The sequence below is a fragment of the Schistocerca cancellata genome, chromosome 7 (assembly GCF_023864275.1).
Source record: "Schistocerca cancellata isolate TAMUIC-IGC-003103 chromosome 7, iqSchCanc2.1, whole genome shotgun sequence".
Classification (NCBI taxonomy): domain Eukaryota; kingdom Metazoa; phylum Arthropoda; class Insecta; order Orthoptera; family Acrididae; genus Schistocerca; species Schistocerca cancellata.
This window is the reverse complement of record NC_064632.1, coordinates 348,421,348-348,446,233: the sequence shown is the minus strand read 5'-3', so window position 1 is coordinate 348,446,233 and position 24,886 is coordinate 348,421,348. Positions and strand designations below refer to the sequence as shown.

Here is a 24,886-nt window from a genome sequence, read left to right as displayed (position 1 = left end):
CCGTCCTCCCATCAATTTGCTTCCTTGTGGTCCTCTGACTTTAGGTACTCATCCTAATTTCTTTGATAGGTAAAACATCACTATTCACTGTCGGACATCCAAAAGTGAGAGCTTCTTTCTAAAGTACCGGCTACATCTTGTACAACAGAGTCATTGTTCAATACACTTTCGTCAATGTCTTCTTCATCTGTTATTACATCTGCGTCAGGTGGAATAATCGCCAATTCTACGTCATCATCTTCATCGTCACTCTCTTGATGGTTCGCTAGTTGTACTAGAGTTTCTTCAAGTGTAAGTCCACGCGGCATGTTTTTATCCTGTTGGAATCTTAAAATTCGAATAGAACATGAAAAACAGTGCTGCCAAGTGCGAGAACAAAAAATAGGCAAGTTTATAATTTTCCTGACGTGTAGTACTTAAAAGAAAGTTATTTATTTTACATTTACAGGCATTATAGCAGTTAGATGAACCTACAGGTGCAACAATAAAGGCAAAAAGCTCCATTGCTTACGTAGAAATAAATAAAATATACGCATCCCAAGAAAGGGACAATGGCCAGTAATGGGTTAACAATGACTATTTTGAGATAACTTACGGTGTTCCCATGGGCAGTCCTCTCTCGCCTCTGCAGCAAATATTTTTATGGAATACTTTCAGTAAAGGGCACTTGATTCGGCAGAATGGAAACGGAGAGTCATCTGGCTATATGTAGATGACACTTTTGTAGTGTGGCCCCACAGCGATGAATAATTGTCACGTTTCTTGTAGCATTTTAATTCAGTTCACAAGAATGCCCAATTCAAGATGGAGGATGGTTGCTTAAAGTTTTTGGATGTCTTGGTTAGTAGGAAGGTGGATGAGTCATTAGGTCATCCCGTCTACTGTAAGTCCACACAATATATGGATCTGTATCTGCAAGTGTCAAGCTCCCGTCACCCTTCATAAACTACCGGCGTCCTTAGAACGTTGGAGCACCGAGCACATGTTGTTTCTGATGGAGGCAGACTTACAAACGAACTAGAAGTTCTACACTCGGTGTTCAAAGATAATAATTATTCTTAACATGAGATTAGTGCAGTGCTAAGTAGGAAGTAACGTGGTCACCCACAACATGAAAGACGTATGGAGCTATTAAAGTCCAGGACGTTCCTTTCATACATTGTTAATCTTTCGTCTAAGGTAGGCAGGATCCTAAGGAAACGTCAAGTTAAAGTACTCTTCTGGTGACCGTGAAGATTACTGCTATTCACGGTTCAGTAAAGGACGATTTGGGACTGCGGGAGGCCGGAATCTACAGAATTCCTTGCCAGTGTGGCACAGCTTACATGGAACAGACGATACGCATAGTTTGTAAAAGTTGCGTTGAATACGAGCACCACACTCGCCTTTTGCAGCCCAGCAAGTCGGCCGTATTGCTTCTGTTTCTGCTTTTTGTCGCTTGATAGAATGACGTACCATCGTTAACTACGATCCACACATTTTGGTGTCAAGTAGAACGTGGTATTGTCCGACCTAACGTTCGTATTTGACACACTGAGCCTCACAAGTTGTCCTCTTTATTAGGTAATTTCGCCGACCTCTTCCCGATCGCTTCATTTATTGTGTCCATATGGAGTTCGTTATGTAGAACAACTATTCTGGTGTAAAGGCTGCCATGAAGTATCCATCGAAGTATTATATTTACAATGAGGTGATTTATACGTGTTCACCTAGCTATACTCCAAACAGAGCTGCCTTGCAGCATTTTTGGAAAGACTGTGGCTTTACACTGTCATAATTTGGCTGTGGTACTTTGGCCCGAGGTTTTGAAAAAGGGGAAAGTTTCTTACCCTTCAAATGGCTTTGTTTGTAAGATATTCTATTTGTTATTAAGGAAGAACTGTTTGTTCAGGTTAACCCCTAAGTAGGTCGCCTTAGTACTTCATAGAATGGCCTGTCCATGCAGTCTCAGTGTAACAGACATCTGGGGGCGTTTTTTAATGCAGTAAATGGCAGACATCTTAGCAAAGTTTAACTGTACCGTGTTAATACTGCACCACGTCGCTGTAGTGTCGAGTTTTTGTTGCAGTCGTCTGAAATTGGCCTGGATCTGTCTTCCGCTGGTAAAGTAGGCCGTATCATCAGCAAACTGAGCTGTTTGCACTCCAACGACTGTGGGCATATCTTTGTCATAAACATTGTATAATCGGAGTGAGGGAACCGATTCTTAGGGCAGTCCACTCTTGCTGGATGGGCGTCGGATGATTGGCCTTGGATTGTTACGATCATTTTCCTATCTGCCAGGTAATTAGCAATGAGTTTGATGTATCAGGTTGGTGTTGGCTTTTGTTCTTGCAGTATCCTGTTTAGATGTTCTCTCCAAACCTTGTGTTGTTTTCTCTATATCTAGAGCAACTATAGCGGTGGCACTGCTTTTGTTACGGTTCTTTGTAAGATATTCTGCTTGTCATAGTAATTGCAGCTACTCTGACAATTTCCGTTAGAAACAATATTGTTCTTCCCGAATTGTACCATCAGCCACTAGAGGTTCAACGATATGGACGTAGTTATCCCTTTCAAAGGTTTTGCTCATTACGCTGAAGATGCTAACAGGTCTGCAATTTGTAGCTTTTGTTATATCCTTCTATCGCTTTGGGACAGGCACTGTTTTTGTGATTTTCCAGGATGGAGGAAAATATTTGTTCAGGAGGCGACCGTTGTTAACACTGCTTAAGGGGAGATACCGGTGAAATTTCAAACCAGTCAAAAAAAAAAAAAAAAAAAAAAAAAAAAAAAAAAAAAAAAAAAAAAAAAAACAGCTGGGGGCTACAAATTTGTTTTATAAAATATATTGGTACGCTGAATTCAGTGGGTAAATCCAGTTAAAGAAAATTTCTTTTCATAATTCGATAATCTACCAATCCCACTTTTGCTGAAAATACTTAGCGTAGTCCGTGAATGGTGTTGGGCGTTTCTCCTTGAGGTGCTTTCATAGCATGTACCGGTAGTGGGCGGCGTTTATCCTGCTGCTTGCGTTTGGACTGGTGAACGTTATCAATTGTGAAACGCTGTTCTTGCAAGTCGTGTTGAACTTGTTTATCTGTGCAGACGGTGGTAGATCCTTAACTACACCTTTAGGACCCTGTTGTTGATCACGTATAGAAAGGTAATGTTTATTCCTGGCAGAAAGAAAACATCTTCTGATAGTCCTCAAAGTATCGACGTAAAATTTCACTCCTTCTCCTGTGTAAGCTGCTCTTAAGCTTCCAGAGATTAGTGCCTTTGGTTCTCCGGCCGATGTGGCCGAGCGGTTCTACGTGCTATAGTCTGGAACCGCGGGACCGCTACGGTCGCAGCCTCGAATCCTACCTCGGGCATGGATGTGTGTGATGCCCATAGGTTAGTTAGGTTTAAGTAGTTCTAAGTTCTCGGGGACTGATGATCTCAGAAGTTAAGTCCCATAGTGCTCAGAGCCATTTGCACCATTTTGAACTTGCCTTTGGTTCTCTTCATAGTTTTACGTGTTTGAGCAATTACAGATGATGATGAGTGGGACTTTTGGCAGTATCGGAGTCATCAGTTGGGGCGGTGGTTCGGCAGCTGCAGACTCCTGCGGTGGATCGTCTCTAAGAGTATCATATCCATTGGTAATTTCCTATTGTTGCTACGTGATTTGCTTAAAAGTGTGCGCTATCTTCCTTCGGATAGTCTTCTTCTTTTGTACAAGCTGAAAACCCTCATCACCTTGGAATTCCAGAAGATGAGCTATTGTGTTCTTAGTGCCTTGGCGACTTGTGACTGCAGAGACAATTGACGAGGTTGAAACGTCAGAGTCTGCATCGGTCTCTTTAGGTTTGTCATTGAATACTCCGTATATCCTCCAGTAGTTGCTGACGTTAACGTGTCTGTTCTGTTTGTTTATCCTCACGATGTTTCAAGTTGGTTTTGGTGAAGACATCGCCTTTGAGCCTTTGTTCCTTATCGTTATTTCGTTATTCAGTAACTGGTGTATATCGTGACCCAGTGTGGCATCCATCTCTGCGTCCAGGATGCGGGCCATGTCACGATCAGGTCAGGATCCTAGTGGCCTACAATCGCCTTCACATATCCGCGAAAGCGTTCGTGAAAAACACACAAAAATGGTGCAAATGACTCTGAGCACTATGGGACTTAACATATGAGGTCATCAGTCCAGTCCCCTAGAACGTAGAACTACTTAAACCTAACTAACCTAAGTACATCACACACATCCATGCCAGAGGCAGGATTCGAACCTGCGACCGTAGCGGTTGTGCGGTTCCAGACTGTAGCGCCTTGAACCGCTCGGCCACTCTGGCCGGCCGAAAAACACACAAGATCGTATAAATCGTGACAGCGGCTTTCTGCTGGACAAGGCTTGTGACCTGGTGACCTCTTTAATATTTTGAGAGAGGAAACATTTTAGTCATCCGATGTTTATTTTTAGCGCCGCGAGAGTGCCTTGCGACAGAGGGCGGACCCTTAGTTTCACTTTTACGCACGCGTCTGCGGGTCACAGATGGAACAGTATTTGCAGAGGGCGAGTATTTCTACAGAGTGCGACGCTCCTCTGATGAGCACCTGTGTGCATGGTTCCCCGCACCAAGTTTTGCTACAAATCAGACACCGTTAACTAGTAGTTTTCCCACATTTGAGGTTTCTCTCGGGACTAAAAACTACCTGCGCTGCTCTGAAGGTTTAAGTTCCGACAGGGAATAGTTTCCAACCGTCTTCAACGCCACTTTCGCTGCCAGCGCTGGCTGGCCGTCATTGATTTTGCCACGAGTTATCTTCGCATTAACATCTAGCCCTCACTACTGGTCATCGCCAGCCTGCATCTGCACTGCCAGTCTTTGTCTCCATCAGCGTCCCCACAGCTTCCTCGCTTTTATTAGTCGCTGCGCCTCCATATGTTGATCGCCCCCACCGCATCACTGACGTAGCTGCTACCATCCTTGTCACATTGGAGCCATTCTCACCATTCACAACTTCACTACAGCTCGTCATCATCGTCCCAGCACCGCTCCGATGGCTGTTCACCGCAGTCAACGCCATTCATCACTCTTTGTCACCATGGACTACCTTATTACGTCAATCATCTACACTTCTCCATCTCCTGCTCCCACTGTCACTTCATGGAGCATGTCCTCTGACCCTTCCCTCTAGAATTATCCCCCCTTACCTACCATATCCTGCCCTACTGCAGCAGTCACCCATGCATCTCTCTCAGTCCCCAGCTCCACCCATATTTTCTCTTTCAGCCATAACTCACCATCCACTTACACTGCTGCCGCCCATGTCACTGCCCACTGAAGCGACATGTGGCGTCTCAAGCATCACCTCATCTAGCCTCACTCCACCGACCAACGCACGCCATGGTCAAGGACCTACAAAAGTCCCAGGTAACTCTCAAGAACGTCATACCCCGTCAACCCCCACGCCACAACCAGCCATCCCTCCAACAGCCATTAAGAATTCTACAAAATGTCGATCACTGATATCTTTCCCACTCCCACACCTAAAAAACAAAAACTGAACATAAAGACACCCAACATGTGGATTCAGCTGCGCCTTCTCCAACTTCTTCCCCTACCATCAATACCTTCATCCTCTGCAAAACTGACACAAAGTTCCTTAGACCCAAATCCCTTAGCTTCGAAATCAAAAAATACTCACCCAGCCCTCACATCCAACAAATCATCACAAGAAAAGATTCCATCTTAAAAAAGCCCCTAAACCACTACTTCCATACAGGCATCCTCTCCAAAATTCCTCACCTTATCTTTGGCCAAAAACCCTCCTTAACACCTCTCACCACTACACCCAAACAACCTCACCCTCCCTACTGTCCTCCCACCCTTATTGCAGTGGTCACAAATGTCCACCTTGGGATCATGGATGAAGAAGTGGCATCTGAGCTGAACAACCATCCAGATTCAGAAGTTAAAAATCGCTGTGGACCTGTGTCACTTCGATCCCAGTAGCCTTGTCCATGTCTTCTCTGATCCTGCCACCACAGATCTTCTCCTTAAAGAGGGAGCCCTGATCTACCGCCACTGCCACTAGATTGCACCTTCAAAATCCCCCACAGTCCTATCACTTCCAAAAATGTCTTCATTACAATGACGACTTTACTGCAGATTGAAAAGGCCCACCTACTTGTCCCCACTGTAAAGTCCCCATAGAATCCCCTCCTACCTGCAACACTTGCAATGACTCCCACCCCACTTATTCTGCACAATGCAAAGCTAAGCCATAACCTGCCAAACCTGAGCGCACTGTCTTAATCCCTCTCACTGATGGCCCCACCCATCCCAACAATTCCCTCCACCCAGTTACCGTTGCTGAAGATATGAGTATTATCAAATTCATTACAATCGTCCTCCAAAAATCCCACCCATTCCAACGTCCATACACCCTCCAATAATTCTTCCTCGCTGCCCACTCCATCTCAGTTCCTGAGCCACTTACACAACTCGGTACACGTCTTTTCACCTGCCTTGACATCCTTGTTTAAACCTACTCTGACCTGATCCACACAAACCACTCTTATTTCTTATAATGGCTCGACAACACCAGAAAATCTTCCACCACAACATCCGCTCCCTCTCTGTCAATAACCACCATTTAATGCATACCCTATCCCAGAACAACATCCATACATTTATCCTTAACAAAACATACTTCCAACCCTATCACACCATCTGCACTTCTCCCTATGCCTCCACCACACCGATAATATCCTTCCCCTTGCCAGAGATGGAGTTGCAATTGGCCATAACAAGAAAATCCCACTTTGGCCACAACCATTATGCAATACTCATACTGAACACTTGCCCTTAGCCTCTTTTCACTGCACTGTAACCATTACCTTTGCCTCAACCTACATTTGACCTGACCACCCCATCTTGAGTAACTTCCTACCCACATAGAAATACATTTTCCACCTATATTATTACCATATACCTCAACATCCATAGTAGATCCCTCACAGATCTCTAGCTGTAGTGTTAGTTTATTGATTCCCTGCAAGGTGATGTTGTTCCCATCCCACACTACACACGTCGTAAAACAACACTACCCCTGTTGTCATCCTAGTATCTCCCAATCGTCTTGGACGCCTCACTGCAGAAGTCCTTGATACAACTGGAAATGACCACCTACCTGCCCTCTTAACCATCTCCTCTGCACAGCCTCATCCCTGTGCATCCCACTCGAATCACCAATCAAGAGTTATCCAAAACTATTTCCATAAAAACTGGGATGCCTACCGAGAATTCATACAAATGAAGATTGTAAGTCATCTCCAGACCTTCCAGCAACCAAATGATGCACCTCATGCTGCGTCCTTCCTACAGCACACCTCGTCTTCCCGTCAACCAGCGGTGCCTCCGTCCCAGATTCTCCTCTGATGACCAGCTCTTGCACCTCATCCATCTCCTATCCCTCAGCTCCCGCAAATCCGATGTTTTTGTCTTCCTCGACTCAGTAAGCGCGTACAACTGTGTATGGAATTTCAGTCTCTTTTTCAAACTCCAGACATACGCACTTTCAGTTAATTATGTCCGCTTTATTGGGTCTTTCCTATCTAATCACCCATCCTCTGTCAATTAACAATACCAATTTCTGTACCTTTCATTCTATTGCAGGAGTTCTATACTCTCTCTCCTCTCCTTTATCTCCCCTACACTGATGACACGAACCCACTAGTCCTCCTCCTTCAGTGGTGATGACTCAAGTTTCCTCTCCAACCTACACTCCATAAATCCCAACGCTCCCTCAAAATTCATCTCAATCAATTTACCTACTGGTGTAACCAATTGCTGTTCAAGATCAACCACTCCAAAAACCAGCCAATAGTTGAATCGGTCGGTAGAGAAAGGAAGTATGTAAGGTTTTCTTACTTTGCAGGAGAGACAAGAGACTGTATTATTGTTAAACAATCTGACAGATTGCACTGAAATTTTCGGCATTTGTTGCACGCTGATCATACATACTGTGAATGAAAATAATTTTCGTATATTCTAAAAAGCATCTTATTAAGCAAAAAATTTTAAATTTATAAAATAGTTTCTTTCTCCGCTCAACAAGGGATTTTAGCGCTTTTTGCAAGTATGACACAGTCAAAATTTCACATTTATGGTCTAAAACTCAAATTTATTGATGAACTAACGGAAAATTATCTTCAACTGAACATGAAAACAACTACTTCATAAAATTCAAAGTTTTGGGCTGTTCATAATTTCTCACAGTGAGTTATCACTTGTAATCGGCCATTTCAATACCTCCTCATAAAAAATCTCAGCGTCTTCTCCATGGATGTACTTAACAAGTTGCTGAATATTTTTTATTTTCTTTTTTTTTTTTTTTTATTCTAACATTTTTCCATCACGTACCCTTTGAAACCCAATTTGAAACGAAGCAAGTTTAGTTTTTGTCACATTAAAGGAGTAACTGACACATCTGCTTATGAAGTGACTGACACAGCTGTTTATGAAAGGATAGGATGTCATGACTCCCTGTTTCGTTGCGTCACAATGAAATTCTTGGAACACTGCCAGAGAAATTTTTTTTAATGATGAGGCCACCAAATGTCAAAGTCCATTATCTCTTCACTTTCCATCATAACGACTGTAATTTCAAAAATACTGTTTGCTATGATTTCCACACACTCTTTAGGGGTGTAAACTCCATCACATTTCCGTATTTTTCTACTCAGTGTTCCGAACACACGGTCACATGGGAGAAACGAGTGACCTCTTTTGGGGAAACTGTAGAGATTTTTTTCAAATTTTTTAGTGTATATCAATGTAAGGCGTATCCTTACTATTGTATTATTTTTATTTTGACCAGGTGCTCCGTCTAAGAACAGGTGTATTTCTATAAAATTCTTCGCAATATAGTTTTCATTGTAGTGGTAGAGGAATGCACAGACCTCATTCACTCCCTTTTCCGCTTCACCTTCATGATGCAAGTACACTCTGGAACGCCTGGGCTTTATATCATAAATGCAGTAACAATTAACCCATGGCTGAGTAAATAGAATGTTTCCTGCACTTGTTTGTTTGGCAGAGGCAAGTTTTACATGAAGTCGAAAGCTAGTCCAACAATACCATCCCTGCCCATACAGCCTTGCTCACTTATTTTCATGAATTTATAAAATGTCCTGCTGCTCCATTTGGGAATATCAAACTCAAGCTGTACAGATTTTTTACTGCTGTCAGAATATGTGGACTGTTTGACTTATTCTGAAGTTCATCATATTTGACACATACATCAATTTGGGGACGACCGAAACGAAAATTGTAATTTTCACGAAAATGTTTCCTATAGAAGTCGTATTTCACATTTACTTCTGGATACTTTGTAAGGAACATATCGTGCATAGTTTTCAGACCCAAGTGTGAAACGTATTTTATTTCCTTCTTAGGATGGTGAGTTTCTTTGAGTTGGAAAGATTGGATGCGGGTAGCTATCAACTTTATTACGTTTTCCTAAACTTTAGTTGTGCATGGCTTTGTTCCTCGTATGTCCTTTAGAATTTGACCTTTTTTTAGTACCGGCAAATACACAAAACACTTTTCTGTGATACAACATGAAGACTCAGGAAAGCACTTTTGTGCACACGAACTGTTCTAACAGAGACAATGGTATGATAAACAAAGAAATGTTGTTTCTAGATGCTATCGATGTCACTGACAACTCTTCTTCGCCTTCTTTTCCTAATGTTACCTGCCACAGTTAAACAATGTAGATAAATATCCTGACTATTTTTTTCATATTGAAAAAGTCTGGAAGTATTTCGATGCCATTATCTTCACTGATATGTTGGAAACATTCCATCTGGAATTTATTAAGCAATCGCAAAGCATGTAGCCCAAGCTATGGAATTTGTATTACACTGAATTTATTGAATAGGTAAATGTCAGTACTTACCTGTTATTAGCACGATAAATTTTGCAGAAACTGCTTTCTCAGTGTAGTCATTACATGGCAACCCATGAACTCTAGCCTCCTTGATCCTCTTCCTCTTGTTCTCATTTTCATTTCCCTACCCTTTGGGAGACATTTCGAAAGATGACATTCAATAACTTACAATAACAATCAACCAAACTAAGACAGATCGCGAAGTTGGCGCAAAGTTAGCGTTTTGTTACGCTTTCTGCTCCTGCTTCTACAAGCCAACGCCATCTAGTCTGAAGGACGTGCGATAGAGAAAGGAACTAAGTCACTGACTTCATTCCTAAGTCACTGACTTCACGTAATAAATCGACCTCGTGCTATTCCCACAGGAAGACGCCAAAAATTGTACGTTTCATGGCAGTAAGGTCCGTCTTGATCTGTTTAACACATTTGTATAAAAAAGTGAAAATCTCCAGAAAGTGACTGAGTTCCTTTCTCCACCGACGAATTAAATTACAGGAAGAACCACTTGCACTTTCCACCTCTATGACTTTTACCTTATCATTTACAACAGTTTTTTTTCAGTTAACTAAGACATTAATATATCTTAAACTAACACTCATCCGGCAACTAATGTGGAACCCCCAACTACTAACCATCCAAGAGAACGCCTACAATAGAATAAAACTACTCAAACCACTAAGAGTTCGAACTTGGGGATTACACCTCTCCACGATTCTCCACACCTACAAACTCCTGATACGACCCATCCTTTGTTATGCAAATGTTGTATGGACCGCCGCACCTCCAAAGTCCTTTAAATCCCTCCAAATCCTAGAACGCCATGCGCTCCATGTGCCTTTCCACATTTGTTTACCTTCTCCCACCTGGATCCTCTACCATCTCATAACATTCCTACCATTCCTCACCCCCATGTTTCTCCTACACTGTCGGCAAACTAGTTTCCAATAACCCCATTTTGTACCCTTAGATCACCAACCGTGGTACGCTGCCATGCCTTAACCAACATATCTCTCCATCCCTACACCTCCACATACTGCAAGAATTTAGCCTAATCCGCTACAGCCTATGACCCCACGACCGCTACGGTCATTGGTTCGAACCCTGCCTGTGGCATGGATGTGTGTGATGTCCTTAGGTTAGTTAGGTTTAAGTAGTTCTAAGTTCTAGGGGACTGATGACCTCAGAAGTTAAGTCCCATAGTATTCAGAGCCATTTGAACCATTTAACCTCATCGAAACTGTATTTTTAAACGGATATATTCTTTGTCCTGTTAGCTGTCTGTCATTAATTCTTTTAACTTACAATGTAAACAGTCCTCACACTTTTATTTTTCAGTCACCTTTATTATCTTTTACGAGCACTCCTGTCTGAAGAGCGGAGTATTGTTCTGCTGTCAGTCCACCCACTGTCCATAAGGGGCGTGAGGGAATGAAATAACAATAAAGAAAAAACATAACAGTCTCCAGTGGCGGACACTCACCTGAAGATGGCTGAACAGTTGTCAGCCGAAATATTGTGGCAAGTTATCAGCTTGATATGGCTGCAATCCCGAAACCTCATAGAATGTTGACAGATGCTTTGAAACTTCAATTTATAGACATAGTAAGGGATCTTATATTAGAAACCGTGCTCTCCCATTATAATGCAAGGGATAACGTTGGCGAACAGACAGGAAATCTTGGCTGGCAAGATATCGATCCCTCAACATAAAACTCAGATCCACCGCTTTTCAATGTCACCTTTTCACACGTCTGGAATTTTATCGTTACGATCAGAACTTGTGGGAAATAGCCATCAACTTTCACAACGTTTTTATGAAATTTTGAAGCACAGGAGCATTGTAATGTAAATGCTACAATTCTGAATTAACCTTGCCTAGTACTCAAAAACCATTGCTATCTAACTTTTAGATTACAAAGAGTACTAAATTCTGGTCGCTTGTAGTACGTTGGCTGCTCTATATTTTATTGCCCTAGATGCCTTAGTGTTAGTTTTAAGCCGGGGTGTGGAGCGAAAGAAGACGTTTTATCGCGAGAAACGCAGCAGCCTCTCGTACTGACAATTTTGAGATAAAAATTTCGCGATAACTTGTATTGAGTGTCCACTGGCTGAGTAGAGAGGGCTATGTTACCTTGTATTAGGTTGGAAACCGTAGAAACTCCTTGGTGCATGCGTGTGGTAATACAAGTATTTGAAAGGATATCGTGAAACTGTACGTATGCTGAATGTATTTATATATACATTATGAAATGGAAACAGTCTGACTCTTTGTGAAGAATGCCACAGGTATTTGCCTAGATGGAGAAAACGGTTCGGAACACTCAACTCCTGTTTCCAACAAACTGTATACAAATTTATTGTGAACGGAGACCTTGAAAACTGCGGATGTAATACAAACCATCTACGTTTGACCTTTGCACATTTTCGTCGTCAGGTAATGTTTCATTGAATCTCCTTCACTGAATGTTAATACCGCTTGTTGAATGTTAATATCCCCACTCATAACACCTGTAACATTTTGTGTGACCGAAACAGAAATTCAGGATCAATGAGAAATTACACACAACACTCAACTTAGTGATGTACAGTTCTCTCATGGAAGTGGCTGGAACGCCGTCTGAATAACAATATACAATGCTGTTAATAAGACTGAAAACGTTAGCACAGATGGTATGTCGATTTTGAGTACTAATTGAAAGAGTTTAGCACAAATGTTAGGACACTGATACATTTTTTCGTGTTAAAATAATTTCATGTTAAACGATGCATGCAACAGAAAATTGCATTTTGGATCTCCGCAAGTCGCATAATAGTAAAGATAGAGTTCCTGCTTTCAGTTTTGCGGGTTTATACTGTGCAGTGGAATTTTATATACAGTATTTTATTGTCTTTTGGAAAAATCAGTTACTGGCTTTTGCAGTTTTTCAGCATTTACCTTTCGACAGATGCTTTCCATGATGTTCTGCAATTCTAATACAGTAGGGAGAGAGAATTCAGTATTTATTTAATTGTCAAATTTGTCGTTGTAGTCTACATCGATGAGATGTTTTGAGCTGTGAACACTCCTGAAAATATCTTCAACCGTCACAATCGCAAACGCACGTCAACATCAATTGTAACAAATTCATCCAGTGCTGTTGTAGAGAAGCGTAATAGTGTAGTAAATTTTTCCTAATAATTTAGTTAAATGATTAGTTGTCTTAATATCAGCTTGTTCTGGAGGCGTCAAAAATATGGTACTTTGGAGAAGGCCGCTGAGCAGAAACAATTTTAAATCGAGTTTGGCGTTACTAGATTTCATGCAGTATGCAACATTTGTAATGTATCTAGTACATTCATTGAGAAATCTTCTTTTACTTTTGGTTTGAGCAATATTTTGCAACAGTTGCATTCGATAATGAAATTTCGACTTTTATCTGATACCCTGATAAAACTGTTGTTAAGTGCTAGAAGTGTTCAGAGGTAAAAAATAAGAAACGTAACTTTTTACTTAATATCAGGACAGTTATATCAAATAATTACATATTTACGACTTGACAGTAAAAAATCACCTACCCAATTTGAGACCCTAGTCGGTAAACACAGTAGCCTCCATCCACTCAAGTTTTGTTCACCGTATAATCGGTTGGTAAAGTAATAACATTTTTGAAAGTAGGTTTTTGAAATTCATGTAAATTGCGTCATACCAAAATCAAACAGATTTCACTGGAGATTGTTTCCCCGAAAAAATAAAAATCAGGATAACTGTATTTAAAAACAAACACGAAACGTCATTTAACACAAAATCAATAACTTCGCTGCACAATTCGACACACCCATTACTATTTCGAAAAGTGATTGAAGTAATTAAAAAGTTGCAGTACCTGAAAGAACAATGAACATACCAACAGCAGCACCCAATTTTGACTTTATTCGTTCTAGCGGAAAAAATTAACTAGGAAATACGAGGCGATGACAGAAAACAGAAAACAGATATATTTGATCACCCACGAGCCGAAAACTTTTCCTGTTTGCGATTTTTGTTTCGTTTAAAAAAGTGTGAAATTATGAAATACTTTTTCAGGACTGCAGTCATATTTTCTATTAATCGATTGACGTGTTTAACGTTTTCATTAGAAACGTCTAGTGTTAAGCATTATTCACAGAATAACTCTTCGAAATTAATCTCGTTTGAACATAAATAAACATTAACTGTGCAAATAGAAAAAAGGTTCCAAGTGCCATTTTTCAAAAAAAAAGAGTCTTTTCATTGCCTTTTTGTTCGTGACAGTCAGTTACTTGCATATGCCTTGACTTGATCCAGGCCCAAACCGTGTAGGAAGTCTCTGGAACATGCGTCAGTGGACGGCGCTTGGTCTTCTCGCCAAAGACCGAGTTCCGAAATGTAAAAGGTATGCGAAGTGCTTTTTCAACAGAAATGATGCTGTATTTGTGTACTCTTAGTCCCACAAATAAAAAATTGAGCTACAGTATTAATGACACTTAGATCGAAATAATTATTCCTGCTATTCTGTCGAAAACTGGCATCTCTGAGACAGTGCCTGCGTACAGAATACAAGCTAATGCTTCACCACCAGCTACTTTCAATAAATAGCGCCTTTTCTGGCACCTAAGTCACATTTTCATCTTGAAATGGCTGTTATCGCTTATATTTTATTTACCATTGTCGGCATTAGTTGTTGGAAATACAGCCAATATAAACAACAAGGGAAACATAAATGTGAACATCAGACTGCAGATTAATCTGGCAGTTGGAAACTGGTAACGGTGCTATTTTTGGTAAATAAGTACCTTTATTAGCAGTGGCTAGTTGTTTTGTTCTTTGCAAGAATAAGCTTAAGAAAACTTTCTTATTGGCACCTGTAACTAAACAGTTTGCTCGTATGACACTTGGAATGTTCTTAATACCGCAATTATTTTCTGTTTATCTAATTATTTATGTTGTGATGCGGTTATAGCTTTACAGTCTATTGGATACCAATCAGTTATGTACAAACAAATATCAGATTTGGCATTTACGACGTTACCCATTTCCACTCTTCATATGTCCATTAACATATGTATGGATCTTCGATCAGTTTACTGAGATACTTTTATGTGCAGCATTGAAACAACTTAATGACATTCCCAATCGAAATTAGCCACACTTTTATAAGAATTGTGCTCTATAATATTTATTCGATACTGAGACTCCCACATAAGGGAATGCAAGTAGTACTGCTACTGAAGTTCTCATTATAAAGCAGTCACATACTATGTCCACTGAATGCATCGCACCAACAATTTCAACTCTCCCTTACTAGTAGTTTATGTTTTCATGGCAACTGATAGTCTCTTGTTGCAGAGCGAGAAGGTGGCGCTGGCAGCCTACTCGGCAGTGACGTCACTGCAGGGAATCCCTCTCTCCCAGAAGCGGTCGCTGCTGCTCATGATGGTCCGAGCACAGAGGCCTCTGCACATAACAGCCGGCGGCTTCTTTCCTCTCTCCAGGGAGTCCTTTGTGTCGGTGAGGCCCTGTTCCGTAACATAAAATGCGTTCTACAACTTTTACACGCGTTATTGCTTACAGAGTACGTGGGTAATTCTTGGACATAGTATTCTACGTTTACTGCCGCATCTAGTTTGAGTGAAAAGACAAGTTTCAACGACTGTTCCAGATTCATATCAGAGTCTGGCTTTTATAATTGATACTGTAGTTATTTATTACTAAAAACTAGCATGCCATGAAAAAGGGAAACATTTACCACAGAACTTCCTCGTGACAAATTTAGACCCTCCTCCCCCCCTCCCATCCTTTGATTCTACAAATGGTACATATATTTATTCTTTTACTATTAGAAGCGCTTTCGCAGATCGGTAGTTGGTGTAATAGGGCTAGAATAAGATCCATAAAGTCGATTGACAAGACTATGGTTCTCTCACTATGAATTTTCCTTCCATAGACATTAAAGCTAATAACGAAGTGGATTGGACACAGTTTTGTATGACTGAGCAATAACGGGAATCAGCTACAACTTTCATCTATGTAAGGGTATCCTTTTGGAGTCTTGAAAGATGGAATGATTTTGTAAATACCAAAACATGGGTACACAGAAGTGCAGGTGTTTTTATTGGACATTGGACGGCGTACTTAACAACATGACATCAGTATTACGTCATTTGCAGATTAATAATTATAGAAATTAGGAGTAGTATGTTTTAAAGTTGGTTAGTATCTTAAAGTGCATGTGGGAAGAGCAAGCGATTAATGCTTATTTTCCCTGGGTGGCAGATCATATGTTAAAGTGTGGATGTGTGGACGCCACACTGTTAGACTATACTGACAGATGTAGTCCACTTAATGGTGCAGTTATGACCATGCAGGAAACATCAGGTTGCAAAGTTAGTTACGTGTCTGTGGGAAGGCTGTTTGACAAAGAGAGAAAAAACAACCACCACATTAGTGCGTACGTGTCTTAAGGTACCAACAAAAACGTATTTGCACTTAAACTATCTACAGGGTATAAGTGTCAGCGCACAAGGGGGAAGAAAGTGGAAACTAAAAAAGCGAAAGATGCCAAGAAATGCAATGCGTGTTGTACTAAGAATTCTTGGGCGCTTATGCGGTCGATTTCTGGAGAGGAAGAACATATACTTTTTGATGTGCATCACAGTCAGCTATAAAATATTTCAGATTTATGACTGAAAGATCATGAATTGTAGACCTTGCCAGGCTTCTATACACATAGCAATATTTTAGGTTAAACCAAAATGTGGACGTACCTGTGGAAAGGCCAATCTAACCTGCTGTTCCTGAAGATGGGTAGCAGCTTTGCTATTATTTCTAATTACATGATCATCTGTCATCTATAAACCCTTTGTTAGAGACAGCAGTAAGGCTGCTAGTGGTGGAGGCCAAGTCTGCGGATGGGTGTTTGTAGATCCAAGTCACTTAATGGACAGTTGTAGATCTCATATTGTAGGTGGTGCTGCGGGACGAGGATCCCATTGACTAAAAACGGTGGTTATTTATACTGTCATGGGGCACACTTATTTTGTCAAAGCAGCACTTTCAACATCATACGCCTTAACAAAACTCTGGCTATGTGTGTGTGTAGCAACTGCTACGCCGATGTCGTCGTCTCCTTTCCGCTGTAGCGTCATTATTATAGTACTGCCCCTTGACTTGACCGGCAAAGTGGAATCAGCCGTTGACATTGTTGTTCATGTAACTAAGCGGTATGTGGTCGACTCTGTGCTCTCCTAGTGTCATAGACTTTGCAACAGACATGGCAGTGTCACTATTTTACTCAGCAGTGGCTGTGCTACATAATAGGCAGATGTCTACTCTGACCATTATTTGTTCCTAATGAACTGCAAGCTAAAATTGAAGAAACTGGAGAAAGATCAGAAATTAATGAGATGCGACCTGGGTAAAATGAAAGTTGTTGAATCAAAGGCAGCATCAGCCAACGACTGCCTGGTACGAGGAAAAATAATGGAAGAGTAGAGGAAAAGGTATCTTTTAGAGCTCAAGTAGAAGAGGAAGCATAGGAACAAATAATCGAAAAGGGGAAGGCCCAATTCAAACACTTGGATAACAAAGGAGATATCGAATTTACCTGAAAGGAGAAAATACAAAAACGCAGCAAGCAAACCAAGTGAAAGCATATACAGACGACTAAAAAGTGAAATTGACAGAAAGTGCAAAATGACTAAATAGCAGTTGCTACGACAAATGCAAGGTAGTAGAAGCATGTATGACTAAGACAAACGCTTTCCATAGAAAAATTAAATAAATCATGGAAAATAGAGAAAGTAGGGCATGAATTACAAGCGGAAAGATGGCAAACGAATGCTAAGAAAGGAAGGAGAAGCTTAATGGTGGAAAAAATATACATTGTGACAAATTTACCTTGACCACTCCAAAAAACCGCCTCAAACAGATCTTTGTCTAAACTAAAAAAAAAAAAAACTTCAAGCAAATGTTGTTTAGCCACCAGAGGGACATTAACACCAAAACTGCGGCTTGATAATTCTTTTGTTTGTCACTCTTTTGTATTATTGCCTAGAGTGTTACATTTCTGTGACTTTTTATGAAATAAGGTAATTAGTAATCATACTTCATTTCACATTTTATGGCATTATGAGATAATGCGTTATCTCAGATTTGACATTAGATCCGCAAGATCAGAACGATCAAGAGAAGACAAGTTTGCTTTGGCATCAGGAATCTGGAATGAGTTCATTGCGAATGCACAGTCTTGCTACATACCGGGTCCATATATAACAATCGACGAACAGCTTTTTCCTTCAAAGTGCCGTTGAAGATTCACGCAGTTTATGGCCTCAAAACCGGACAAATACGGGCAAAAGTATTGGATGGCGTTAGATAAAGACTCAAAATATATTGTGAATGCTATTCCTTATCTAGGAAAGGATGACACTAGGCGGAGTGATGAGCGTCTTGGTGACTTTATTGTAAAAAAATTGATGCAACCTTACCTCAACAAAGGAATAAATGTCACATGTGACAATTTTTTCACCTTCTTAGCGCTCTCTGTGACACTGAAAGCTAATTCTACGAGTCTTGTGGGAACACTAAATCGATCTCGCAGGGAAATACCAGTCTGTATCAAGAAGGCAAGAGAACAGTTATACAGCACAGTATTGTTGAAAAAAGATGATACCACACTGACTGTTTATCAGGGTAAGAGCAACAAGATTGTCCTGATTCTGAACACTATGCATCCTTATGTGACGATTGAGGATAGTATAAAAAAGAAGCCAGATACAATTACGTTTTATAACTGCTCTAAATATGGAATGGACGTGGTCGACCAAATGGCCTGTTCACACATTTTACAACTTGCTGGATTTGGCTGGGTTAATGCGTGGGTGTTGTTCAATTCTCTAAATGATAAAAAATTGAAACGCAGGGATTTCATCCTGCAGCTGGGGGAGGAGCTTGCTGAGAAGTACGCAGCGACTAGAAAGACTAGCGTCCCTATCAGACCTGAAGATATTCCTGACAGACAAAAACAGCGAACACGTTGCCTGGTTAAGTCTGTGAAGGAAACAAATCATTTGTAAAGTGTCACATCTGCAAGAAAACTGTGTGCAACAAATGTACATCAAAAGACTATTATTTGTGTTCATTATGTAACGGTAGCCAGTAAAAACACTCATCAAATACATATAAGTTTTAAATTATCAAATTATAATTTGTGTAAACCTTGTTTATTTTTGTTAATTTCATTCTAAATTTCCTAGTGCTTCTAACAATAGATTCATTGGCAGTAACAATAATCCATTGACGTAGGGGAAATAAAGGAAAAGATTGCGGGTCATTAGTGACCCAGCCGCGGTTCTAAGTATGTCCAAATATCAGCGGTTCTAGTGTTAACAAGCATGATAGCCCTTGTTGTAACACTGCTCATTACAACGAACAGCTGCAGGTCGTTCTTAAATATCACTCTATTTTTTTATTCAGTAATCCACTTCCTTTCCTCGAAACCTATTCAAAAACGTATCAGAGAGTGCTAATTTACAAAATTGATCTGGTCTTAGTTGGAACACGAGCAAGCCGCACGGTAGCGATCTAGTCCGACACGGAGGCTTTAGTGAGGTGCACAAAGGGATTAGGCGAAAGGTAGCGACAGGGGAAATTCAGAGCTAGGGGAAACGTGCACGCCTGTGTATTGGATGTAACATCGATGCAAATGAAAAATACAGAAATATAATCTAAAGGAGTTTCACAGAATATGAGGATATATCATTATACGTCTTGATGTCATGAGTTCATAGCAACATTCCACTTCATTGTAGGACATGTGGAGCAGAAATATTACAGTTTTTTATAAACAATGATTTATCGAAAATTTAAAATTAAGCTACTTGCAAACCAGCGCATATAAACTCGTCAACAATATGTCATATTCAAGCTTACACATACAGTAAAAAATAATAACTTGGCTTATCTCAAGCTCATACGACACTATAGTAATGACGAATTTGATTAACACGTTTCAATGAAGTGAGATAGAGTACAGTAGTATCCAGAGAAACACTAATATGACGTCAGCATGTCTCCCCTTGTACCTTTGACTTTTCTCAAAATAAGTTTAATATCAGTTCTAAACGACATTTATGTGCCAAATTATATATTATATTGGTAGATTAAATCTGATCGTTTTGGAAATGAGTCGCAGTTTAAATCTGGTGTGTGTTAATCATGATCTTAGTGTATCATAAGAAAGAATGGAAAAAATGTTCAATTGTGTGTGAAATCTTATGGGACTTAACTGCTAAGGTCATCAGTGTCTAAGCTTACACACTAATTAACCTAAATTATCCTAAGGACAAGCACACACACCCATGGCCAAGGGAGCACTCGAACCTCCACCGGGACCAGCTGCACAGTCCATGACTACAGCGGCTGAGACCGCTCGGCTAATACCGCGCGGCGAAGAATAGAAGTATGTTAACATTTCTGATATGGTACAGTGATTTACATGTATCTTTCTTTATGTCTAATTCATCTAAATGTAGTGCACGATGGTATCACTCAGTGTTTTTTCTTTGCAATAATATTCATGTTAGAATGATCTGGTAGGTGAGAGAGTAATCAGCTAGGAGACGTTTATTTCAATATCTTTTATTTCGGTATTTTAATAGTAATGAAATGTATGCATTTGTTGATGATGGTAACTTTAACAACAATTTTGTAACAATTCATCTATCTGCCTATCATGGTGTGGCTTCGCAAGATTGTATTAGACAGGAGCGGAATGCGTCGCCGTGTTCAGCTGGAGGCTCGTGCTTCTGGGAGGGACCTTGGAATACATTAGTCGCCAGTCGGCGGAGACGGAAGGTGGACTAAGTTTTCTGAGCGGCAGTACAGTTCCAGCGTTTCAATATTTAGAAAATTCACGTACAGAATTTGAGCAGCCACTTGGTCTGAGCCTTTGTCACACTCCTGTCTAGTATTGTGTTCTTTCTTGCGACTGAAAAATATTAAACTGTCACTATTGATGGTACATTGTGATGAACTTCTATGAGTAGTAGCGCAACATAACTGTTTTTTTCTTTTTTTTTTTTTTTAGCTGAAAGTATGGGGGACTCCCCAAAATATTTCGCTATTTTATTCAAAGTAACTGCAATCGCTACAATTTTTGTTATTCAAGTTCAGTAGCATGAAAATTGAGTATTCCACTTTTAAATAGTTGTCAAGTTATCATAGTTGTATTGACTTCATTAGTCAGTCTTATGTTTCATTTATTTTCTAAATTTTCTTTAACGTGTTTTATCAGTTATATATTTATGTGCACTTTTGGCTGACTTTATCTTTGTGTGATCGGTGATCGCCGGTAAAACCTTACGATTGAAAGCGAATGCTGTTACTAAGATAGAAAAGCTTAACCTCGTTCTCCCACCCCACAGATACAAGGCCGATCGAGTAAATAGTGGGAGAGTTCAGTTACAGGTGTATCATAGAAGTAAACATGACAGTAGTAAAATTGTGACACAAAACTGACTTTGACTCTCATATACTAACACATAAGATACTTACCTGGAAAAACGTAGCTCGTGCATTTGCTGCAGTTGACATCAAACAAACAAAAACACAAGCAAAATGCTGCCTGGAATAAACTACTGAAAATTCTGAAGGTACTGTGCATAAAATACACGGAGTAAAAGGTTATTCAGAACTCATACGGAAACCACGCTGGAGTTGCAAAAGTCGAGGAACACAATGGGAAAGCAGTAACAGAGGGCGGTGAGATAGGTTTGTAACATGTCCCTGATATTATTCAATCTGTGTAATGAACAATCTGCAAGATAAATGAATGAAACATTTTGGAATACAAAATTCATGAAGAATAATTAAAACCGCTGAGGTGTGATGACGACAGTATAATTTTGGCAGAGATTGCAAATGAATTGAAAGAGCAGTTGAATATAGTGCATAGTGTCTTGAAAAGAGATTGCAAGATGACGATTAACACAAGTAAGGCAAGCTTAAAGGAGTCCAATCGAATTAAATCAATCGATGCTGAGGGATCCAGATTAGGAAATGAGAGAATAAAGTAAACGACCTGTTATTACGGCAGCAGGATAAGTGCTGATCGCATAAGCAGAGGAGATATAAAATGCGTATTAGAAATAGCAAGAAAACAGTTCTGTAAATGAGTAGTTTGTTAATACACAATATGAATATAAGTGCTGGGAAGCATTTTCTGGAGGTACTTGTGTGAAATGGGCCTTATATGGAGCTGGTAAGTGGACGGTAAAGAGTTCCGACAGGAACAGACTGGCAGGAGCTGAAATGCGATACTACGGAAGAATATTGAAACTTAGATGGATAGATCGAATAACTAATGAGGAGGTACTGAATCAAACAGGACAAATTAAGTATATGGCAAAGGTCGACTAAAAGAAGGGCTCTGTTGACATGACACATCCTGAGGCATCAAGGAATCGTAAATTTGTTAATGGAGGGAAGTGTCGTGATAAAAGCTGCACAAAAGACTAAGCTCGTTCAATGGAAATCCCATGCAGGTTGCAGTAGACGTTTGCACAGTCTAGACTATCTGGGAGACTCGCATCGAACCAGTCTTTGGACTGAAGAACACATCAACAATGGAGCTGTAAATTCATTTTAACTGACGTAACTGTATAGCTGATGATAAATTTTAATATACCATCACCTTATCAAAAAACTGTAACGCATACCGAAAGATTGCTTTATAGCTGGAACTCGTAGGTTTCGTAGATCTGCCTCTCGTTAACGCGGAACGTTCTAGATTTCGTTTCCCCGAGATTTCACCGTATTTCAAACATCATATTTAGAGCATATTTTTACACGAAAATTGATTCACATAAAGAAAGTACTGTTTCATATTCTCTTCTACCAAGGCACATAAAGTCTCCACTTAGAGTTATAGATGACTGTCAGCAAGGACTTTTTTTTTTGGTGAGATCCGTAATTTCTCTAAAATTATTATAAATTTGATAATATTATCAGATGTAATTTCTAAATTTGTACAATGTAGACAGTGTGGTGACTCACAAAGTGTGAAAATTTGTGAGAGTACCAGTAGGAGAAAAGGCCTAGCAATTGCTTTCGATTTCATTTGCACTAAATGCTAAGCTGTGATTTCATTTATGAGTTCTTCAAAACCAGATGCAAGTGGCTCTTATAAAATCAATACTAGATTAGTTTACGCCTTACGATCCATTGGCAAGGGCATGGCTGCAGGGAGAACATTTTGTTTAGTGATGAACTTACACCAACCACCAAATAAACTTGAAAAACTGACTGCAACATTAGAGAAAGCTGTATGCGAGGTCAGCGAGGAAAGCATGAAACTGGCTGCTAGGGAAGCAGTGGAAGAAAATGATGGATGTTCGGATACTGCAGTTGCACTTGGTGGAAGTTGGCAGAAAAGAGGACATACTTCTCTGAATGGAATAGTGACTGCCACGAGTGTAGACACCGCTAAAGTGTTAGATGTGTAGATAATGTCTAAATATTGGAAATGTAAAGTCAATGAACATAAAAAACACAACTGCGTGACTAATTTTAGAGGAACAAGCGGTGGTATGGAAGTTCATGGAGTACAACAAATATTTCATCACTCCGTGGAAACAAGAGGCGTACGGTACACCAAATATTTGAGCAATGGTGACAGTAAGGCATACAACAATGTGATGAACTCTAAGCCATATGAAAGATGCCATTATTAGCAAAATAGAATGTGTAGGCCATGTTCAAAAATGTTTGGGAACAAGGCTGAGAAAACTAACTGTTGATATGAGAGGAAAAAAATAGAAGATGGAAAATTGTTGACTGGACAGGGTTCGTTAACTAAAACTGAATTATAAAACTTGCACGTATACTATGGGCAGCCAACTAGGAGAAACAAAGAAAATCTGGAGGCAATGAAGAGAGATGTTTGTGACGTATTCGTCCATAAGCCCTCGACTGATAAGGCATGTCATGGATTGTGTCCATCAGGAGAAAATTCGTGGTGCAAATACAATAGGGCTCAGGCAACTCTAGAATCTTATTCTCACCAGCATTCTCTTTCTGCTGCTGTTCTTACAGCAATTAAACCTATTTTCAGAGACTTGGCTCATCCTGGCTATCTAAGGAAATGTCTGCATGGGCAAACACAGAACCCAAATAAATGTTTCAACAGCATAATTTGGAACTGCGTTCCTAAAACTGTATTTGTAGGCATGCATACAATGAAACTAGGAGTTCATGATGCTGTTACTGCATTTAACTGTGGAAAGTGCTGGGTACTGAAAAAGCTGTAAATTAAACCTGGTGAAAATGTGATCACTGGGCTCCAACATTGCGACAAAATGAGGATAGCCGATGCAGACAGGTCTGCATCTAATATGGCCAAGAAAGCAAGAAAAACATCCAGAAAAGTAAAAAAAGAAGCTGGAAGACCTGCTAGAGGCCAAAGAAGGGCCATAATATCCAGCAGGACACTTTTTATTAACTGTAAGTAACAAATTTCAAAAGTTTTTTCTTTAAAGTCAATTTCTCGCAAAGTAAAATTTTCATTACAATTGCCTCATTATATCAGAAGCTATCATAGATAAATGAATGAAATTTTCAGAGACTCTGTATAACATAAAAACCAACTTCTGGTACTACATTAATTAATACTCCCCTATTAGGAAGTTCACAAAAAATATTTTCTGCAGAAAAAAGTTAATATTTTTTGTTAATAAATTTAAAAAAAGGATTTCTTAAAAACTATAAAATGGATAAAGTAGATTTTAGTACAGTTGACTATTAGCATCATGTAACACACAATAAAAATATTAAGGTCCTGTATCAAATAGTTTTTCAGAAATATGTCAAATACTTGCCTAAATTAACATGGTTTAGATAGGCAGGGTGTGGCCCCCTTAACTCGGCTGCTTATTGGGCACTGCCTTTTTAGCCATCGTCATTTGCTCA

The 24,886-nt window shown here is 39.9% G+C and overlaps 1 non-coding gene across 1 annotated transcript; it reads right to left on the bottom strand.

The window, feature by feature from the left end:
• Positions 1-4,232: 4,232 nt before the first annotated feature.
• On the bottom strand, positions 4,233-4,316 carry Trnas-gga (transfer RNA serine (anticodon GGA)). Its single transcript is given in 2 exon segments — positions 4,233-4,267; positions 4,277-4,316. It is a non-coding gene; the product is annotated as a tRNA-Ser (tRNA).
• Between the last annotated feature and the right edge of the window lie 20,570 nt (positions 4,317-24,886).